Source organism: Chrysochloris asiatica, unplaced genomic scaffold (assembly GCF_000296735.1).
Source record: "Chrysochloris asiatica unplaced genomic scaffold, ChrAsi1.0 scaffold00009, whole genome shotgun sequence".
In the NCBI taxonomy this organism is placed as follows: domain Eukaryota; kingdom Metazoa; phylum Chordata; class Mammalia; order Afrosoricida; family Chrysochloridae; genus Chrysochloris; species Chrysochloris asiatica.
The window spans coordinates 723606-738623 of record NW_006408527.1 but is presented as its reverse complement, the minus strand read 5'-3'; the positions used below and the strand labels follow the sequence as shown (position 1 = coordinate 738623).

General features: G+C 38.2%; 1 protein-coding gene and 1 pseudogene across 1 annotated transcript in view; one reads left to right on the top strand and one right to left on the bottom strand.

The window, feature by feature from the left end:
- USH2A (Usher syndrome 2A (autosomal recessive, mild)) overlaps positions 1-15018 on the bottom strand; it is a 1370557-nt gene that overhangs the window by 725461 nt on the left and 630078 nt on the right.
- On the top strand, positions 9869-11336 carry LOC102822625 (annotated as a pseudogene).

Below are 15018 nucleotides of genomic sequence, written 5' to 3'. Positions count from 1 at the left end.
GACTTCGAACCACAAGGTGGTCAGCAATTAAAACCCACCAGATGCTTGTCAGAAACCCTATACAGGATCACTATGAAACAGAATTCACTTGACAGCGCTTAACAACAACAACAACTATAACAACACAGGAAGCATGAAAAGAAAATGGAAGGAATGCACTGAGTCACTCTAACAAAAGAACTGGACAACATTTAGCCATTCAGGTGGTAGCATATGATCAAGAATCAAAAGTATTGAAGGAGGAACTTCAAGATGCACTAAAAACATTGGCCAAAAACAATGTTTTTTGGAACTGATGGAATACTAATTGAGATGTTTCAATAAAATGATGCAATGCTAGAAGTGTCACTCATCTATACCAAGAAATAGGGAAGACAGTTAGTTACCTAGCCAATTTCATGCCAATTCCAAAGAAAGGTGATCCAAAAGAATGTACACATTTTTGAGCAATTATCATTAATATCTCACAGAAGTAAAACGATGCTGAAGGTAATTCAAAAATTATTGCAGCACTCATAAAAAGTAACTTCCTGAAAATCAAACTGGATGAAAATAGGATTTGGAAGGAGGGTTATTGTTGCTGATACCAGATGGATCTTCACTGAATATCAGAAAAATGCTTACCTGTGTTTTATTGATTACGCAAAGCATTTAACTGCATGGATCATAACAAATTTAGGATAACATTGCAAACAAAGGGAATTCCAGAACACTTAATTGTGCTCATGGGGAACCTGTACATAAACCAAAAGGCAGTTGATTTAAAGAACATGGAGCTAAAATCATGAAAGGTGTCCGTTAGAGTTTTATCCTTTCTGTTTGTAGAAATTTATTTATCCAATCTGTATGCTGAGCAAATGATCTGAACTATATGAAGAAGAACATAGCATCAGGATCTAAGGATGATTCATTAACATCTTGCTATATGCAGATGACATAACTTTGGTGGCTGAAAGTAAGGACTTGAAGGACTTAATTGATGAAGATCAAAGACTACCGCATTCAGTATGGATTACATATCAACATAAAAAAACAAAAATCCACACATTATGATAAATGGAGAAAATATTGAAGTTTTCAAAGAATTCATTTTGTTTGGATCCACAAGAAATCAAACAATGTATTGCATTAGGCAAATCTACTGCTAAAGCGTTAAAAAGGAAAGATGTCACTTTGAAGACTATGATGCACTTGACCCTAGCCATGGTATTTTAAATTGCCTTCTGCGCATGCAAAAACTGGGTAATGAATAAGGAAGACTGAAGAAGAACTGATGCCTTTGAATTATGGTGTTGGCAAAGAACATTGAACATACCTTGGACTAGCAGAAAAACTAACAAATCTTTCTTCAAAGAAGTGTAGCCAGAATGCTTCTTTGAATGAAATATGGCAAGATTTCATCTCATATACTTAGGACTTGTTATCAAAAGGCTCCCTGGAGAAGGACCTCATGTTTGCTAAAGAAGAGGGTCAGCAAAAATTAGGAAGAACATCAAAGGGAAGGACTGACACTGGGCTGCAACAGCGGGCTCAAACACAGCAAAGACTGTGAAGATGGCATAGGACTAGGTAGTGTGCAATTCTGTTGTACATATGGTCTCTGTGACAGCACCTAACAACAAAAACAACATATAGTACTCAGGTTCTGTTACAAGGTACATGTTTTTGGAATCAATCTGTAAATTTTATTTATTCATCCTATCAACATTTTCCCCACTAAGAAAATATGTTGCTGCTGTTTTAGTTAGGTGCTGTTGAGTCAGAATCCATTTCAGTAAAGGAAGGCCCCAAAAGCTCTGCTCCATTCATGTTATTATAGTAAACTCTACTTTGAGGAGGCAGCTCTTCTCCAGTCATATTGTGAGTGCTTCCTGACCTGAGGGGGTTCATTTTCTGGTACTGTATCTGACAATATTCTACTGCTACTCATTAAGGTTTGAGTGGCTAACCACTCTGAAGTGGTTTCCTTGCCTTCTTCCTAGTCTGACCCGTTTTGGAAGGTCCACTGAAACCTATCCACAGTGTTTAATCCTTTTGGTATTTCGAATACCAGAAGCATAGCTTTCAGTATTACAGCAACAGGCAAGCCACCACAATATAACAAATTGACAAAAATATGGTGCAGGAAAACATGTATTGTATTTCAAATTTAAAGGAGCTCTGGTAGCGTAGTGGTTACGAATCGGGCTACTAATCTCATGGTCAGCAGTTCGAAACTACCAGTTGTTCCACAGGTAAAAAGATGAGGGTTACTGCTCCTGTAAAGATTTACAGCCTCGGAAACCCTGCACAGGGTCGCTATGAGTCGGAACCGACTCCACAGCATATAACAGCAACAACATTCCAAATTTAAGATTTTATAGTTCTATGAATTTTTTCATGAAATTACAAAACTACAGCATGGAAGAGACTTTAGTAAGAACCAGTAGTTTAATACTCAGTGGAACACAGCAGGATAAAACAATATTAACATTCCCTTGTCATTGACTGCCATCCAGTAGATTTGGATTCATTGTGACCCTGCATAGCGATGCCAGGGAGTAGCTGGTAGGTTTGAACTGCCAACCTTCTGGTTCACAATCCAGTGCTGATCCTACAGTGTCACATCAGGAATCCATTCAAGGTTATTAGAAAAAAGTTGGAAGGCATTATTTTATCCAATTTTTCATTTATTCTTTTGAGAAATGAGCATTATTTGCCAACATGAGGAAACTATTGAATAAGACTTAAATATAAAACATGCGATTTTTCCTCTATAGCGTATTGTCTAATGAAGAATGGACATGAGTGTACAAAGTGTACGCATAGACCATTTTAACAACTGTATAGTGAGAATTCTCAGTGGAATTTTTTTTAAAGCAAGGCATTGATATTTTTGTTAAAGCCATCTATAACAGATTTCTTAACTATAACAATATTATTATTTATAATTTAAGGAGCCCTGGTGGCACTGTAAGATAAGCATTAGACTGCTAATCAAAAGTCACCAGCTCAAACCCACCAGTCACTCCAGGTGAGAAAGACGAGGTGATCTGCACCCATAAAGATTTACAGCCTTGGTATAAGTCAGTACAAGTAGGGAGCAACTCGATGGTAAAGGGTTTGTTTGTTGTGCTATTTATAATTTATATATGACATGTTGATGTTGTTAAGTGCTGTTGAGTCAGTTCCAACCCATGCATAACAAACCTGTTTAGGGTTTCCGAGGAGCAGGTGGTGAGCTTGGACTGTCAACATTGTGGTTCAAATTGACTTTGCAGTCACCGCATTAATCCACAGCGCCACACCAGGACTCAAACATATTACATATATAACATATATATATATATTACACATGTTATATATGTAATATGTTTGTGTGTTATATATTCAATTCAATTCACTGAATTGAATATATATTAATATATAACACACACATATAACATATATATGTATATTACATATACATATATATATATATATATATATGTTATATGTGTGTGTTATATATTCAATTCAATTCACTGAATTGATTCAATTCATGATATATATACATATATATATACATACAGAGAGAGAGAAAGCTCTGGTTACGAATCAGGCTGCTAACCTCAAGGTCAGCAGTTTGAAACCATCAGCGGTTCTGCGGGAGAAAGATGAGGCTTTCTGCTCCCGTAATGATTTACAGCCTCAGAAACCCTGTACAGGGTCACTGTGAGTTGGAACTGACTCCACAGTACTTAACAACAACATATATATCTGTATACCTGGCATACTAGAGTCAATCCATTGTTCCAGACCATGTGCCAAAGTCCTTTCAAATAGGCTCTTATGACAATGTAACACAGAACAGCATCTTACCTACTTACTTACTGATGGTTAAGTTACAAAGTCAGGCATAAGACCAAAAAATCACTTATGATTTAAATTTCCCTTGACAACTCTTATATGGCCCATAAAGTACAGTACATTTGGTTTTGCGTATACCTCTAACTCTTCATTAATCAGTGATTTTCTGTGGCTCTTGCTTCTTTCATTTTCTTAGCTGAAATCAGCAGCCACACTCAGACATTAACCTGCCCAAATCACATTCACCTAGTTTAGGCTCCCATACATGTGCAGAGCCTTTCAGCAAAATGCAAGCCTTTAACCACTCTCCCTCAAAAAAAAAGTCCTGGTTTTCTTGAGCACAAAAGCAGGACCACCTCCTTACACCTGTGTAGTGAATTAAACCTTGCATGGTCCTTTAAATTTAAGCATAACTTCATGTGCACAAATAAAGCTTAAATTCAACCAATCTTCAGTCTTACCTCATCCCTGTTTATAAATATGTGTAAGTTACCCATCTATTTCTCTATAGTTCTGAAAACCCCCTAATATTCAGGGAGTCCCATCTGAGGACCATTCTCCTGGCTTCTTGCTCAGTGTTTTGTGATAAAGCTACTTTTTCTCAAAGACCAGTGTCCAGAGACTGGATTTTTGTGTGCACCAGACAGGAAACTTTTTTGATTCATTTGGAGTGCCATCCTCATTTCCATGATGTAATGACCTTCTAGTTGACTCTGATTCAATTCATGGTGACCTTATATATGTCAGAGTAAAACTATGCTCCATAAGGTTTTCAGTAGCTGACTTTTCAGCAGTAGATCACCAGGACTTTCTTACAAGGTGTTTCTAGGTGAGCTGGAACCTCCAACTTTCCAATTAGCAGCCAAATTCATAAACTGTTTGCATCCAGGGAGTCCACCATTGTGTACAATTAAAATGATTATGATTTAAATACATGGAGATGAGACTCCATTTAGAAATTACAACAATACCTCATACATTTAGCTGTACTGACAGTCCTCTGAATATAACAAACATACTTCAATTTAGAATGTTGTTCCTTTGTTTTTGTTTCTCATCTAGATAGTGAGCCTTTGTACAGTGTTCTATGGACCACAGAACAACATAGACATTATGCTGGGGGCTTGTTAGAAATGCAGAATCGTACACCCCAGGTAATTCTCACCTGCTTTCCACCAGAAACTTTCAGAAGTATTCCCCTAAAAGGTCAGAGGCCCTACTTATTGTTATGTGCCATTGAGTTGGTGCTGAATCATAACAACCCTGTACAGGGTTTCCCTGGCTTTAAATCTTTGCTGGAAAAGAAAGCCTCATCTTTCTCCCAAAGAGCAGCTGGTGGGTTCGAACTGTGAATCTTGTGGCTTCTAGTCGAGTGCTTAGCATAGGCAGTCACTGTGCTCTCTAGAGGCCCTACATAACTACCTCTATATTTGTCACCTGCCCTGGCATCATTTTGGCTACAAGATTAATATAGTAGAAAAAGGAGTATGGCAAAGACACAAACAAAAACAGCGATCAATTTCGGCTACCAGATGAAATTGATCCTGCTCACCTGATCATCCTCCTACATCAGTGTTTCTCAGTAGGTATTCCCTGGGCCTTCAGCAGTTGATTAATTGGAGTGCTTGGTAAAATGTAGTCTTACATCATTTTGTTGTTGTTAAGTGCTGTGGAGTCAGTCCCAACTCTTAGTGACCCTGAACAGGATTTCCAAGAAGTAGCTGGTAGGTTTGAACTGCCTACCTTGTGCTTCGCAGTCCAGTGCTGATTCTACAGCTCCACACTAGAATTCAGTCTTCACATGCTCCCTAGCCTAAATTTATAGAATTCTGAGTGTGAGACCCATGTAACCAAGATAATTTTTTACAACTAATGGAGTTGAGAATTACCAAGTATGACTACTGCTGTTGTGGTTAAGTACAGTCAAGTCAGTTCCGACTCATAGCAACCCTGTATAGGGTTTCCAAGTAATGACTGGTGAGTTTGAACCACCTTCCTCGTGGTTTAAATTGACCTTGTGGTCCAGTGCTTTATCCTACAGCACCACGCCAAGACTCCAATTATGACTATTAGCTGTAGAAAACAAAAAACAAAACATATTTATTGCTGTAACCCACTCTTTTAATGTAGAAGGTTAATATGAGGAGTCAGTTTAGTAGAAAAAACATAATTTTAATGGTATTATACATGAAAATGTCTTATATTTCTACATAAACTTTGATTTATTTAGATAATCTGAATGATTATTTATATGGACTCATCTTCTAAATTCTAGCAAATAATAACTACCAATATAATGCAACCATAAAATTAAGAGACTATATTCTGGATTGTGATTATTAAGTGCCACTGAGGCTTTCAGACTCATAGAGACCCTGTCTAGGTACCAATTATAGTATAAATATTATATTAGGTGCTATATTATGTTGCTAATTAAGGTCACATTTTTCAATAGAGCATAGTGGTTACGAATCGGGCTGCAAGCCGCAAGGTCAGCAGTTTGAAACTACCAGCTGTTCCACAGGAGAAAGATGAGGCGTTCTGCTCCCGTAAAGATTTACAGCCTTGGAAACCCTGTACAGGGTCGCTGTGAGTTGGAACTGACTCCACAGCACACAACAACAACAACAACAACATTTCAATATATTAAGAAACAACACAATTTCGTTGGTGGTGGTTTGTACTGACATAATTTCAAATCAAATGGTGAAGTCATTTTCTGAGCAGCGCTTAGATTGAGGGACCTGCCAGGACTCTGAGTAGTAGTTTTGCATGGTAACTGAACTGGAGGGAAAATCAGCAAAAGCTTCTCAGACTTCATTGGAACTCTTCGCAAGTACTCAAAAGATACACTAGAGTGATAACTGTGGGCCTTTCTACCCAGAGGCTCCAGCTGAGGGAGTGAATTTTCAAGAACTCCCTGCTCTGAACCTTAGCCTTGGGAGGGCACAGAATCCAGACTCTGGCCCAAAGGGGACCATTTGCTCCTGAGTGGGGCTATTATCCCTTGGACGCTCCGTTGCTGCTGGGATTTATCTCATTTAATCCTCTTAAAACCAAATTCATGAATGGTAAAGATTCGATTTCACTATTGTATTCTAGTTCTCTGTTAATACTCATTTTCAATCATGCCCCCCCCCCTTTTAACCCTTTGGTTTTCATTAATTCTGGTGGTAGTCATTTTCCACTCATTCCCAGTAATTGTTTCATTTTTTGTTACCACATGATTTTTGGGGATACTAAATTTATTTGTCCTGGTGTGGTGCTGTGGGCTAATACACCAGACTACAGGTTCAAACTCACCAGCTGCTCCTTGGAAACCCTACACAGGGTCGCTATGGGTGAGAACCGACTCAACGGCACTTAACAACAACAAATTTATCTACTTTTAATATTCTATTATTTTTATGTGTATATTTATCTTGTTTAGGTCTGCTTTTTTAAGTTTCCATTGGGGAGTAGAGATTGTCATAAGAATTTCCTGGTAAAATTGAGACTTGATCACTGGTATCCATCTCCTCACTTTACAGAGTCTGTCCATCTTAACTGAACTAACCAGGAAGCTTTTTTAAAAAAAAAAAAAAAACAAGAAAGAAAAGAAAAGAAAGAAACAGGTCCAGGCTAAAATCTTCGGCAAGACCATTATCAGTTTTGTTTTTTGCTTCCCACGTGATTAGGTATGTACCCACGATTGAAAATTACGACCATGTAGGAATATGGATTAAATAACCAAAGGTTCAAAAATACCCAGAAGGAAACGAGTCAAAGACAAACTGGCGATTTAAAGGAAAGACTAAAACAAATCTAATCCAGAGCTAGGTACAAAACGTAGTGAGGTCTCCAAACTCCTACCTTACCAAACTGGGAGAAAAGGAGCAGAAATTGCCGATAGCAGCGAAGCTAATACAAATTTACCTCAACTGACACTAACAGAATCCCAGTGGATATTTTTATTAACAGCAGCTAGGTGTCCAGTAAAATGATTTAAAAATAATTTAACTTTCCTGAGCAAACACCGTTTTGAAGACAAATTTAGGGACGGAAGGTACTGTGGAGGCAGGGATGGCGGATGCATTTAGCAGATGTGGAAGGGGGGGAAAAATCCGTTACTCCAAAGGAGGAAAACATAGTCCCAAATTACAGAAACCTATAAAATTTTTAAATCTTCAGCTTCTTGCTACCCATAGTATGTAAAATAACCGAAATCCATTCAACAAGAGATGCAGGATACGTGTAAACAACAGAGAAGAAAAATCAGAGAACTGAGAAGCAGACAAAATCAAAGTGAGCTAGATGTGATAAGAGACCAATGCTAACTGTGGTCTGTGCTTAAAACTGAAGCCGCAGAATTTTGGAAATTACATTAGAAAGTGCAAAGAGCTGAGTAATCAGTAGAAAACAATCAGAAAATAAAAATAATTATGTTCCCGTAAAGATTTACAGCCTCAGAAACCCTATAAAAGGTAGCTATGAGTTGGAACCAACTTCACAGCACATAACCACCAACAACAACCTAAATTTCAAACTACACGTTATAAAGATAGCTATCAATTAATTGATCATTATTCTGTGCCCGATCCTAAAAAAAAAAAACATTTTAACATTTGCAACAATTAGTTTTATCCCCAAATTATATAAGGAAACTTTGATAAGGATATATGTTTTTCACTTTGCTTTTGGTAATATATATATATATATATATATATATAGTGGCAAAGCTGGGATTTAAATCTAGATTGATCTGACTCTAGAAATGGTATTCTGAACTACTAAAATGAGTCAGACAAGCTAGCAAGAAATATGCAATACTGTTAAGTGCCATAGAGTCCATTCCAACTCATTACAACCCTGTATAGGGTTTCTGAGGAGCAGCTGGTAGGTTTGAACTGCCAACCTTGTGGTTCACAGACTAGTGTTGATCCTATAGTGCCACACCAGGAGTTCATGCAATATTGTAAAGTATTTTTTCTCACCAGAAGTAATAATCAAATACACAATAGCAAAATTTCCAAGCTAAAGAAAGTCCCAAATCTCAAAAATAAATGAGTTAACTATACAATATATATATAAAAATTTTAGTAAGCTTTTATTTTGCTTCATTGGTAATGAACCCTATATCAAAAAATAAAGCTAGGTTACTTTGTGCATCCAGTATAAGTTTCATTAAAATAAATAACACTGTAACAATCATTGGATAAACGATAGGCTACAAAGCACAAGGTCAGTGGTTCGAGCCTACCAGCTATTCCACGGGAGTAAGATGAGGCTTTCTGCTCACGCAAAAAATGAGACGCTTTAGAAACCCTATACAGGGCTGCTATAAATTGAAGCCAATCTCATGGCATTTAACAACAGCAGCCAACTTAATTGAAACCTTAAAATCTCAACAAAAAGTCATCTCAGAAATGCTAATGTGGATTACGTTCATAATCAACAACAAAACTACTCATGGTAGTTTTTATGTATTATTCTCTCTTGGTACCTCAACCAAGTGTCGAAGCAACTGTCACCAACCAATGTCCACATACAGGGTTGCTATTAGTCGGATATGAATCGAGGACACTTTAAAACAAATCACCAAATTTAGTTTCTGGGTTCCCTTCTTTCTCGCCCCGCTCTTCATATTTCCTAATATTTTTTTTTTCTTTACTGTGAAATTCTGAATTTGTAAATTATGGAAGCTAGCCGTGGTATCTCATTTCACACTATTAGTCCACCTGTTTCTTTGAGATCATCTTCTATATATATGCTTTCTTGCTTGTTTCGGAATTATGAGTAGCAGATATATTTTTTAAATCCCTTGGTATGGGCTATGGATAAAGAATTTATTGTCCACACTGTTAAGAATATAACATAAAAGAATAGCATAAAGCATCAAAAATAGAGTAAGTGGACCAAAGGAACAAAACTGAAATGCTTAAAATATGATGGTAGAAATGACAGGAATAGTACCAGCTATGAAAATTAATGTGAGTTCCCAGCAGCCCCGAAGCGAGTGAAGATGGCGGCGGGCTTGTGGGAGGTTCCATACCTCTTTGCTATGGCGTTGGCATCTAGGTCTGCAAGGTGGGCACTGGCTGGTGCCGGGCCATTTGGCTTTGGAGCTGCGAGGCTCAGAGATGCAACGCGTAAGATTAGGGTTTTCGCTCCACGCGGGAGCCTGAGCCGCCTTCGCTGAGCAATTTACAAGTCTCGTACACGAGACTCCTGAACTGGAGCCCATCACCTACAAGGGGAATATGCACTTCCCGCTTGGGAAGTCTCAACAGATCTTTCCTCCCTGGGACCGCGACTACGCACACAGAAGTTCCGACGCACACCGGGGATTCAGGAGTACAAGAACCAGGGTTGCTACACTTTCCACTAGCGTTGCCACCACCTCGAGAGTGTAAAGCAGGTCATTGGGCTTACCACGAATAGGGTATTAGAAGGCCTCCCAGAAAAAATGCTGAGTCTGGTTGATAATCCAAGAAACCACATAGAGAGAACCAAGAGGAGCATGTTTTGAACGTGATTTCTCTCTCCAGTCTCTGGCATGCTACTGATGACGTCTCCAAGAGAGAGACCTACTGCCTAGCCATTGTGGACAATCTCATTCAGCTGTGTAAATCCCAGATTTTCAAGCATCCTGCTCTAATAGAAAGGATCTGTGCCCCCAAATGACTCGGTTTCCACCACCTGGAATCGACAGTCTACCATCCTTCATGTCTGTGGGTCTAGTGGAACGTGGCTCTGCCCCATTGCCTCCAGAGATGAGGTTCAGGCAACTAAGAATTATGTGCTGGAGACCAACCTAATATCTCCAACTATAGACCTTCAGGAATGCAATGTTTATGACTAGAAACACAACACAGTATTCCGAGGTTATTCTTACTCTTATCCCCACACCCTGTATTTTTCCTGGAGACAGCCAGTTTGTGACCACACTGCTTGCAACCAGATCAGATGCAGGTCAAGATGATCCTATTTGCTTTAGGCAATGCCCTGGCTGAGGCCTGGCACCTGTATGGGAATGAAACTAAGGTTTTAGAGCAGCCGCTGACTGTGCAGAATATGGGCATAGATGGACACTTTTTCCAGATCCTGATATTACATTACAGCTGAATATTACAGATCTAGCCTCTAGCGAGGGTATCAATAATCTGATCTGAATGGACTCAGACCAGCTCCTCTACTAGCATTTTTGGTATCACCAGGTAATCAAAAGGAGTTCTGGTAGCGTAGTGGTTACGAATCGGGCTGCGAACCTTAAGGTCTGCGGTTCGAAACTACCAGCCGCTCCGCGGGAGAAAGATGAGGCTTTCTACTCCCATAAAGATTTACACCCTCGGAAACCCTGTACAGGGTCGCTATGGGTCGGAACCGACTCGACGGCACTTAACAACAACAACAAGGTAATCAAAAAGAAGGTGGTTGTGGAGCCTGCTGGACCAGTTGGTTTCCAGCCAGACACATTTAAGAAGTTTCTAGCTATGTATTTGGAGCCATGGTATGGTGCTGCAGGTTAATGTGCTAAACTACAAAGTCGGTTTAAACTACAAGGTCAGTGGTTCAAGCTCACCCGCCGCTCCATAGAAACCCTATACACTGTTGCAATGGGGTCAGAGCTGACTTGAGGGCACTTAACAAGAACAATTTGCATGAGTGGAGGACCTCTGCCCCTTTCCACTGAAGATGCTACATCCTGGGCAGTTCCTGGGACATCTCCTAGCCTGAACCCCTGAATAGCTTGGTGGTCTCGCTGAGAATAAAGAATCTCCCAAGGCCCCCCCAAAAAGAATAAATAAATGTGACTGAGCCCAATTTTCCTACCAAAAAAACACAGAATTTCAAGCTGAAATATAAAGTATATCCAACTAGATTCCATCCACAGAGATATACTCAAAACTTGTGACTCTAAAGATTAAAAATTTTAAATGTAGAAGTAATAAGAAAAAGAAAAACGAAATGTCAAAGTAATAAGAAAAAGAAAAATGCAAGCAAAGATTGCCTCAGAAACAACTTGACAAAATCACAATAATAGTTGAATTTTTTCCTTAGTTTTTGATAGATTGGTATATAAAATATATGCAAATTGGGTATATAAAATTAAATAAAGTGGTTCTCTCATTTTCTTCAACACATACATCATTTATAGGCTTGACATGCTGTACTGGTTCCCAATTTGGGAGTACACTCCTCTGGAGAGGCATCTTGGAAGAAGTTGGTATAACTTTAAAAACCTCTTTGCCCCTAATTTCTGATTTGATCTTACCTCAAATTTATACTTACTAATTCAAAAGATATTCATTATATTAAAAATCACTCATAGAAAATTAACAAATTAAGAAAATTGACATTATGTTAGATACATAAACTACCTTTTAAGTTCATACATTAAAACACATCTAAACTTGCTACTGTTGATTTTAAGTGCCTTTTAGTCTATTTGACTCATAGTGACCCTGCAATAGGGTTTCCAAAGAGCGGAAGGTGGGTTTGAACTGTATCGGTTCAAACAGAACTTGTGGTTCAATGTATTATCCTGCAGTGCCACACTCAGACTCCTTTGTTTACTAGGTTGCAGTTTATAAATCAAACATAGGTATAATATTCTTTATATGCTAAGAGATACTTTAAATCAATGATAAAAAAAAATTGATTCCTCCAAATGATAATGAACCTAGCTAGATATATCACAAGAATGTACAAATGGCCAATAAACACTGAAAATACTTAAATAAATGATCAGATAAAGTAAAATTAAAACAGTATTTTGAGGTATTTTGCCATTCAAATTTTCAAAGGTTTTATTTACTTATTTTAACTGCAAAATTTGGTAGTGGAAAGGGTGAAATAAATTATGCAATCTTACTTTCTGTTTGTTAGTGGACATATAATTTGTAATTTTTTCAAGTATTTGACAATGTAAAAATTTTTTTGTTGAGAGATTACCATATGCTAAGTAGTCTGCTACACTCTTTGCAAATTATCTAATAGCTAGCAACTATAAAGTCAATTCCATGTATCATACATTGTCCTGTGTGCTCTGTTGTTGTTGTTGTTAGGTGCCATCGAGTTAATACCGACTTATAGAGACCCAACGCACAATAGAACGAAACTGCCCAGTCCTGGGACAACCTCACAATTGTTGCTATACCTTAGCCCATCGCTGCTGCCACTGTGCCAATCCATTTTGTTGGGGGTCTTCCTCTTTTTCTCAGACAATCCACTTTAACAAATATGATATCCTTCTCCAGCGACTGGTCCCTCTTGATGTTATATCTGAGTGTGGCAGATGAAACGTGGCCATCCTAGGGTCCAAGGAGCCCTCTGGCTGTACTTCTTCCAACACAGATTTTTTTTTTTTTTTTTTTTTGGCATTCCATGATACTTTTAATATTCTCCTCCAATAGCATAACTCAATGCATCATTTTTTCTATGGTCTTCATTATTCACTGTCCAACTTTTGCATGCATATGAGGTTGTTGAAAATATGGCTTGGGTCAGGCACATCTTAGTCCTCAAACTAACATCTTTGCTTTTCAACATTTTAAAAGGGTCTTGTGCAGCAGATCTATCTAATGCAATACATCATTTGATTTCCTGACTGCTGCTTCCATGAGTGTTGATGGTTTATCCAAGTTTAATGAAGTCTTTGACAACTTCCATCTTTTCTCTATTTATATGGATGTTGTTTATTGGTCCAGTGGTGAGGATTTTTGTTTTCTTTACATTGAGATGCAACCAGTACCAAAGGTTATGGTCTTTGATCTTCATCAGTAAATATTTTAAGTCCTCTTCACTTTCGGCAAGCAAGGTTATATCATCTGCATATCGCAGGTTATTAATAACTCTTCTTCCAATCCTGATGCCACGTTTTTCTTGAGAAAATCCAGCTCCTCAGATTATTTGCTCAGCATACAGATTGAATAAATATGGTAAAAGAATATAACCCCGGTGCACACCTTTGCTAATTTTTAAGCATTCCGTGTTCCTTTCTTGTTTTCCAACAACTGCCTCTTGGCCTATGTACAGGTTCTTCATGAACACAATAAGTGTCCTGGAATACTCATACTTCACAATGTTTTCCACAATTTGTCATGATCCACACAATCAAAAGCCTTTGTGTAGTCAATAAAACACAGGTAAGCATCATTCTGGTATTTTCTACTTTTTGCCAAGACCCATCTTATGTCAGTAATGATATCACTTGTTCCATGTCCTCTTCTGAAATGGGCTTGAAACTCTGGAAGTTCTCTGTCAATGTATATTTGCAGCCATTTTTGTATTAGCTTTAGTAAAACTTTACTCACATGGTATATCAGTGATACTGTCTGGTGATTTCTGCATTCAGTTGGGTCACCTCTCTTTGGAATAGGCACAAATATGGATCTGTTACAATCAGTTGGCCAGGTAGCTGCCTTCCAAATATCTTGGCATAGATGAGTGAGTGCCTCCAGTGCTGCATCAGTTTGTTGGAAGATTTAAATTTGTATTCCATCAATTCCCAGTACCTTGTTCTTTACCAATGCCTTCAATGCACTTTGGACTTCTTCCTTCGGGATCATTGGCATTTGATCATATGCTACCTCTTGAAATGGTTTTATATTGACCATTTCCTTTTGGTACAGGGACTCTGTGTATTCCTTCCATCTTCTTTTGATGCTTTTTGCATCAGTCAATGATTTGGCCAGAAAATCCTACACTACCACAAGTAGAGGCATGATTTTTTTCTTCAATTCCTTCAGCTTGAGAAATGCTGAGCAAGTTCTTCCCTTTTGGTTTTCTAATTCCAGTTCTTTGCACATTTCATTACAATACTTGACTTTGTCTTTTCGAGCTGACCTTTGAAATTTTCTGTTCCACTCTTGTACCTCCTCATTTCTTCCATTTGCTTTAGCATCTCTACATTGGAGAGCAAGTTTCAGAGTCTCTCCTGACACCCATTTTGATCTATTCCTTCTTTCTTTTCTTCTTAATGACCTTTTGCTTTCTTCCTGTATGATGTTCTTGATGTCATTCCACAACTCTTCTGGTCTTTGGTCTTTTGTGTCTAATATATCAAATCAGTCCTTCACATGATCTCTAAATTCAGGTAAGATATATTCAAGGTTATATTTTGGCTCTCGTGGTCTTGTTTTCATTTTCTTCAGCTTCAGCCTGGATGTGTGTATGAGCATTTGATGGTTTGTGCCACAGTCTGCCCCT